The sequence below is a fragment of the Arvicanthis niloticus genome, chromosome 7 (genome assembly GCF_011762505.2).
Source record: "Arvicanthis niloticus isolate mArvNil1 chromosome 7, mArvNil1.pat.X, whole genome shotgun sequence".
Taxonomy (NCBI): Eukaryota; Metazoa; Chordata; class Mammalia; order Rodentia; family Muridae; genus Arvicanthis; species Arvicanthis niloticus.
Genome location: NC_047664.1, coordinates 86,499,532 through 86,507,163, shown reverse-complemented (window position 1 = coordinate 86,507,163; position 7,632 = coordinate 86,499,532). Strand labels below are relative to the sequence as shown.

At 40.2% G+C, this 7,632-nt stretch overlaps 1 long non-coding RNA gene across 2 annotated transcripts; it reads left to right on the top strand.

Moving 5' to 3' along the window:
* The first annotated feature begins 28 nt into the window (after positions 1-28).
* On the top strand, positions 29-4,879 carry LOC143443141 (uncharacterized). Of its 2 annotated transcripts, none has more exons than XR_013111902.1 (2): positions 29-175; positions 1,268-4,879. It is a non-coding gene; the product is annotated as an uncharacterized LOC143443141 (long non-coding RNA). The 2 variants fall into 2 exon arrangements; XR_013111903.1 differs by having other exon boundaries at positions 35-175; positions 1,258-4,879.
* Positions 4,880-7,632: the final 2,753 nt, after the last annotated feature.

The window sequence follows — 7,632 nt, the reverse complement described above, 5'->3', positions numbered from 1 at the left end:
CAGGCCCTGAGGCTTAGGGAACTACAGCCAAGATGGCTGCCGGCCCCTCCCCCGTTGCCGCGGCAGAGAAAAAAAAAAAAAAAAAAAAACTTGGCTGTGGAGCCAGGGCAGCTAGACAAACAGCCACAGCAAGATTATTCACCTGAGAGTCATAATTATATATTTTTTAAAAGTGGTGAGTGAATAACATTGAGATTTTTAAGAAGGGGAAAGTGAATAAGTATCGCTGAGACAAGTCACATGATGTGACTCCAGCTTAGAAACGCTGGGCCAAACCTGCCTGCAGACAGGTCAGACTGGTTGCCTGCCTGTTATATATACATAGGCTTCTGTTTTGATAGACTTTCTAGCCATTGCTGTTTGAGAAAATTTCATTATTTATATGAGACTTTCATTAAGATTTGGTTCAAGGATGAGAGTTCAGACAAGATAAAATTAAAGAAGTGGTGAAGACTTGTGCTCTTATGTTAGACATAAAAATGTTTACTTTATTGTTCTTGTTGTATATCACTTCTAAAATAATATTCTAATCAGAAATAACTCTTTAAAAGGTTTTTATAGAACTATGACCAAAGTTTCTATTTTGTTAAAAGTTAAATTCAAATATGTGTCAAATGTAACTCAAGTTGCCTTTTAAAAATTGTTAATACTGTGTGAACCTTCAACATCTTAATAGTCCTTACTGTGAAATGCTATAGATAAGGCTATCCATTCTGATTTGGTTTCTTTCTTAGAGCTTCAGAGGTGAGCTCACATTACACCTGTGGACAAGGTACTGTTTGCAGACTGAATTAGGTTATGGTCTCTAGTGTGATGTGAACAGCAGTCATGCAGCCTCACAAGTGCATCAGTCTACACAGAGTTCAAAGCAATAAATAAGATAAAAGCCTTTCTTCCAGGTGTTCAGGGGTCTCTATAAATTGACTAAATTTTAAAAGCTATGCTTTGTGCTTCCCACAATTATAGTTAACTCAGTCATTCTGGATTTCTGACGGGGTTAAAAACTTATAGCTATTTACCTTGAGAAAAAAGATTTAAATAGATGGTCGGCAGCTGACATTCATCCTAAAGCCAGGTTCAGAACTAAATGTTTTAGTCAAGATATCTTGACTAAACAACAGAGGTGCTGGTTAGTCAACAAAAAGATAGACTGGGTAATAAGACTATCTTATACTTCAATGGTACAAATTGACATAATTATGCTCTAATTATATTTTGAGAAAAAAAGTTTCATTTTAAAAGCCTTGCTTTCACAAGACCCTTGCAGGTTCTGGTCTTCAGAAGTAAAGAGCAGGCGGGGACACCGGAGAAAGAATGTTCCCTCAAACATGGAGACATTGGGGACACAGTCAATTGATCAGGCCATGGTCAGCAGCAGTTCAATTTGGACCAGATGTGACTGAGACCTTCATGTGACAGAAGGTAAGGGACACCCAAAGGCCCACGCCAGATCCCGCTGATAGATCTTGAGAGAGAGGGTTACATGAGGCCTCCTCTATTTTCACCTAGACACATGAGGTTAAGCAGGAATCAGATAAGTTACCCTCAGCATTTCTAGACTAGCTCATAGAGACATTCTGTCAGTGTAACAAGGTTTCAGAGGCTACAGAGACTACAAGATAAGTCATTAAAAGATTTAAGAAGTATACTATATCAGGGAGAAAAGAAAAGAAAGATAAGATAAATGGGATCATAGACAGGATTAAAATTATTGATGGTAATAGTAAGTGAGAGAAGGTTTAGCCTAAAGAAAGAAATAGAGAAGAAGAGTAGAAAAGGTTTAATAAGTCTGGAGAAGAAAAAACTGACAAAAAAAATTTAGTGTAAGATAAAAGGTTTACTGTAAGTTGCTGTGAAAGTCTAGAGAGAGGTGAAGAGAAAAAGGTGACAGGAAAAGAATTTACAGAAAGCAGAGAAGAGGGGCTCCAATCAAAGAGAGATAAACTTTTAAAAATAAAGACCAGTGTGCACATTGCAAGTAAAGGAGCCAGCTTTGGGGTCCAAGAGGGCCCTAACAAATAGAAGCCAGGGCCAGGAAATCCCAGGCCATGAAAAACACCCCAAGAGTCGAAGATATTAGCTCTGTGTGAAGACAGCTATTGAAATAGATGGAGTGGCTTGGAGCCACCCAACTTTTGATAGACACAGGGGCTTCCTCCAGGCCAATGGGTCAAAACGTATTCATGGACTACCCGAAAATGGTAGACTAAGAGATGGGCTGGATATCCCATCCATTTATGGTCATCCCAGAATGCTCCTATCCCCTGAGAGACTTACTCCTTAAGATGGACATCCAGATACAACACTTCCTACCCGGGCTACAACTAGCTGACAAAAATTCATCGGGTAGAGGGCTGACTCCAGCCAGGAGCCGAGGTAACCTGCTTTACAGACGGGAGTAGTTTTCTCCATTCTGGTCAGAGACAAGCCAGCGCTACTGTGGTGGACACATGCCATCTGGACTGACTCCCCACCCCTGAGATCATCGGTGCAGAGAACAACCTTGGAACTTGGGGCTGACAAGAAAGCCAACATCTGCATGGAAAACAGGTATGCTTTTGCCACAGCCCATGTCTGCAGGACTATATACCAAGAAAAGAAACCCTGATAAAGCCAGGAACTGTGAGTACTCGTTGCCCAGGACACCAAAAAGGGAAAAGACTCAGTGGCCTGAGGCAATTACTGGACAAATCAAGTGTCTTGATATGGGAGCCTGTTCCAGTTGTGGGCCTAAGAGATGGCCTCACTTAAAGCACAGAATAAGAGAAAGAACTCAGATTGCTAGCCATCCTGCCAGATACTATCTAGAGAAAAAGAGATAATAGTGCAAACAAGAAGGAAGAACTATACTCCCAGAAAGCAAAAGATTTACCAGGCTAAATACACCGATGGACTCTTAAAATATGAGTACAACCAAGCAGCCAAGAGACTTAAAGTATATAAGGGACCTTAGGTTTTGAGCCAGAGAAATAATAAGACTTAGAGTAAATAAAAAATACCTAGGAGAAAACAGCCTAGAATAGGGACCTTCCCGAGGTTTCAAGTGTCCTAGGTAATTAGATCAGAGAGCAGTTTTAAGGTAAGTCAGGAATTGAAGATCCACTGTTTATATTGTCTTTAAAGCTCAGGACAGGTAGAGAAAATATACAGGACCCTAAAATTAAACTACCCTTGGGAACTGGTGCTGGCTAGAGTGTCCCTTGTCCTTGTTCCATGCCCAGAATGTCCCTTTTGTGTGAGAAATGATTCTTCAGGCTACTAAGAGACTTCCTGGTGCTGCTGACCATCTGACCTCCTTGGAATCTACCAACGCGAGTGTGCCTGAACATCCAGATGCCAGATCAACCTCCTGCTGTTTAGCTCAAGGTTGCCTGCTATCCTACAAGGCTAAAGAACTGCAGGCCTTGACTCGTGAGACATCCCACCCTAGAGGCACAGGGGTAATGCTGCCTTAGAGGGTAGGGCTTAGGGTATATACACCCAAGGTTAAATGACAGCTTGTGATTACAAGATTGAAGTTAAAATGTGAATCTAGAGTTATATAGATTTGTTCCTTTTACAATTTCTCTTTATTATATATGTGATTTTATGTGTATGTAGACAGCTTTGTGCCACAAAATGTGTAAAAGTCAGAGGACAACTTTGAGAGTGTGTTCCAAAGCAATAGAAATGTTTCGAGACACCTAGCAAATAAAATAGAGCCCGAGAAGCCCTGCTAACAGATACTTCTTAGTTCCTAAAATTGATAAATGATGAGCTTACAGTCAAAGATTATTGTGTACTTGTCCAGCTAGATCCCGCAGGTACTCTTGAACTGAGTTTGAGATACTCCCTAGATGATTCTGCAGAGAGCCTATTTTCCTAGACTCTAGCTGTTACATTGTGACTAGGAGTGGCCATAGATATAGAGACAGGTGTGGCTACATTGATACAGACACCTCATTATTTTCATCAGCTGAGAGCTGCCACTAATATAAATTTGAGAGCCCTAAAACAGTCGGTAACAAAGTTAAGTTATTACTGGACTTGCTGTTTCTTAAAAAAAAAAAAAGTCTGTGTGCTGCTCTAAAAAAAAATGTTACTATGTGTAGACCATTCAAGAATGACCAGAGAATAAATTCAGAGGAAGGTTAGACCAGAGACAAGATATAGAGAGACACAGCAACGTTGATTCGAGAGTTGGTTCAATCCTCCCTTGCTGGACCCCTTGTGATTTTACTTCTGCTTTTAACCATAAGCCCCTACATTTTAAATGGATTAATAACTTTTGTTAGAGAAAAGATAAATGCTGTTCAACTTTTTGTGTTGCACCACCAATATAGTACTTTGGGTCAAAAAAAAAAAAAATGATAATTATGATGACACTGGAGCTTAGACTTTTCTAAAGATCCAAATCGGAAAAAGTGGGGTGAAAATAGACTTATTAATAATTGAGTTTTTATGATTAAAAACATAACCAAATCGGAAGAAGTGGGGATGTAGAGTGAAAAATTATAAAGGCCATCTTATGAAATATGTGTAAATTTTTCACATTAGACCTTGGGCAGAAAAGCACCTGCCAGCAGGTTTGGGTCCATCTAATTAGTTACAGAGGAGGGGGAGTTACAGTACAAAGGCCTGTTAAGAACATCCCAGAAACTGGCTGGCCAAGGGAAGAACTACACCCTGCCCCATGGTACGGCCTACTAGTGTTCAAAAAAGGTAAAACAACCAATCCTGTGCACCCGCGCGAAAGTTCGCTTTTTCCCTACCCCGCCCATATATAAGCGCTATGCCCCTGAGCCACGAGGTCAGTCCCTCTATCCCCTATGTGAGATATGGGGATATGGGCTGGCCCAGAGCTCTGATTTAATAAACCACCTCATGTGCTTTACAGCAAGACGGTCTTTCGTGTGTCCTTTGGGTGCGAGCTATCCTTTGACTTAAGTGGACCCCCTTTCTGGGGAGTCCCGGACCTTTCAGTAGCACCAAGGAGATCAAGATGGGAAAAGGCAAGCTCAAGAACACAAGCATCAGCAACCCAGGGTACTCAGCATCATCAGAGCCTAGTTCTCCCACATTAGAAAGTCCTGAATTCCCCATATCACCCGGAAAGCAAGAGTCAGATCTAAAATTACTTCTAATAACAATGATAGAGATCTTTAAGAAGGACATAAATAACACCCTCAAAGTAATTGAGGAGAACACAGGTAAACAGGTAAAAGCCCTTAAAAAGGAATCACAAAAATCCCTTAAAGAATTACAAGAGAACACAACCAAACAGGTTAAGGAATTGAACAAAACCATCCAGAACATAAAAATGGAAGTAGAAACATTCAATAAATCACAAAGGGAGACTAACAGGGAGATAGAAAACTTAGAAAAGAAATCAGGAGTCATAGACACAAGCATCACCAACAGAATACAAGGGATAGAAGAGAGAATCTCAGGTGCAGAAGATACCACAGAAAATATTTACACAAATGTCAAACGCAAAATGCAAAAAGTTCTTAACACAAAATATCCAGGAAATCCAGAACACAATGAGGAGACCAAACCTAAGGATAATAGGTATAGATGAGAGTGGAGATTCCCAACTTAAAGGGCCAATAAATATCTTCAACAAAATTATAAAAGAAAACTTCCCTAAAGAACCAGATGCTAATAAACATACAAGAAGCCTACAGAATGCCAAATAGACTAAACCAGAAAAGAAACACCTCCCGTCACAAAATAATCAAAATACCAGATGCACAAAACAAAGAAAGAATATTGAATGCAGTATGGGAAAAAGACCAAGTAACATATAAAGGCAGACCTATCACAATTACACCAGACTTCTCACCAGGTAATATAAAAGTTTGAAGATGCTGGAAAGATGACATACAGACCCTAAGAGAACACAAATGCCAGCCCAGACTATTATACCCAGCAAAACTCTCAATTACCATAGATGGAGAAACCAAGATATTTCACAACAAAACCAAATTTACACAATATCTTTCCACAAACCCAGCATTACAAAGGATAATCGCGGGAAAGCTCCAATACAAGGAGAAAAATTATACCCTAAAAGAGCAAGAAAGTAATTCTCTTCGAACAAATCCAAAAGAAGATAGCCACACAAAGATAATTCTACCTCTAATAACAAAAATAACAGGAAGCAACAATCTCTCTTCCTTAATATCTCTTAACATCAATGGACTCTATTCCCCAATTAAAATACATAGGGTAATGGACTGGATATGCAAACAGGACCCAGCACTTTGCTGCATACAGGAAACCTACCTCAGTAACAAAGACAGACACTACGTTAGAATAAAATAATGGAAAACAATTTTTCAAGCAAATGGTCCTAAGAAACAAGCTGGGAGGCCCAGCCCGGTCCACTCCTAGGTGGACACTGGACTCCTCCTGAGACAACCCAGAGGGTTCATTGAACCTAGAAAGGTAGGTAAGAAGACACACACAGCACCCTACCCACAAAGCTGAGTGCAGGGAGCGCTCAGATTCCAGCAGAAACCCAACCCCCCACCACTGCAGAGTGGCTCTCCCCTTCTGCCTCTCTCCGGGATCCAAGGCCTAGTGCAGACCCGCACCCGGTCTGCTCCTGGGTTGATGCTGGACTCCTCCAGAGACAACTTAGAGGATCCATTGAACCCAGAGTGATAGAGGGTCCTCTGAATCCAGAGCAGCAGAGGTACCACTGAACCCAGAGTGGCAGAGGAACAACTGAACTAAGAGCAAAAGACAACATAAAGAGAACTACAGACCAATCTCTCTTATGAATATTGATGCAAAAATACTCAATAAAATTCTCCCAAACCAAATCCAACAACACATCAAAGCAATCATCCATCATGATCAAGTAGGCTTTACCCCAGGAATGCAGGGATGGTTCAATATTCAGAAATCCATCAATGTAATCCACTACATAAATAAACTCAAAGAAAAAAAATCACATGATCATCTCACTAGATGCTGAGAAAGCATTTGACAAAATTCAACATCCCTTCATGTTAAAAGTCTTGGAAAAAAAAAAAAAAGTCTTGGAAGGATCAGGAATTCAAGGCACATACCTAAACATAGTAAAAGCAATATACAGCAAGCCAGTAGCCAACATCAAACTAAATGGAGAGAAACTTGAAGCAATCCCACTAAGATCAGAGACTAGACAAGGCTGTTCACTCTCACCCTACCTATTCAATATAGTACTGGAAGTCCTAGCTAGAGCAATTAGACAACAAAAGGAAGTCAAAGGGATACAGATAGGAAAGGAAGAAGTCAAAATTTCACTATTTGCAGATGATATGATAGTATACTTAAGTGACCCTAAAACTTCCACCAGACAACTCCTAAACCTGACTAACAACTTTAGCAACATGGCTGGATATAAAATCAACTCAAACAAATCAGTGGCCTTCCTCTATTGAAAAGATAAACAGGCTGAGAAAGAAATTAGGGAAAAGACACCCTTCACAATAGCCACAAATAAAATAAAATATCTTGGAGTGAATCTAACCAAGCAAGTAAAAGATCTGTATGATGAGAACTTCAAGTCTCTGAAGAAAGAAATTGAAGAAGATCTCAGAAGATGGAAAGATCTCCCATGCTCCTGGATTGGCAGGATTAATTTAGTAAAAATGGCCATCC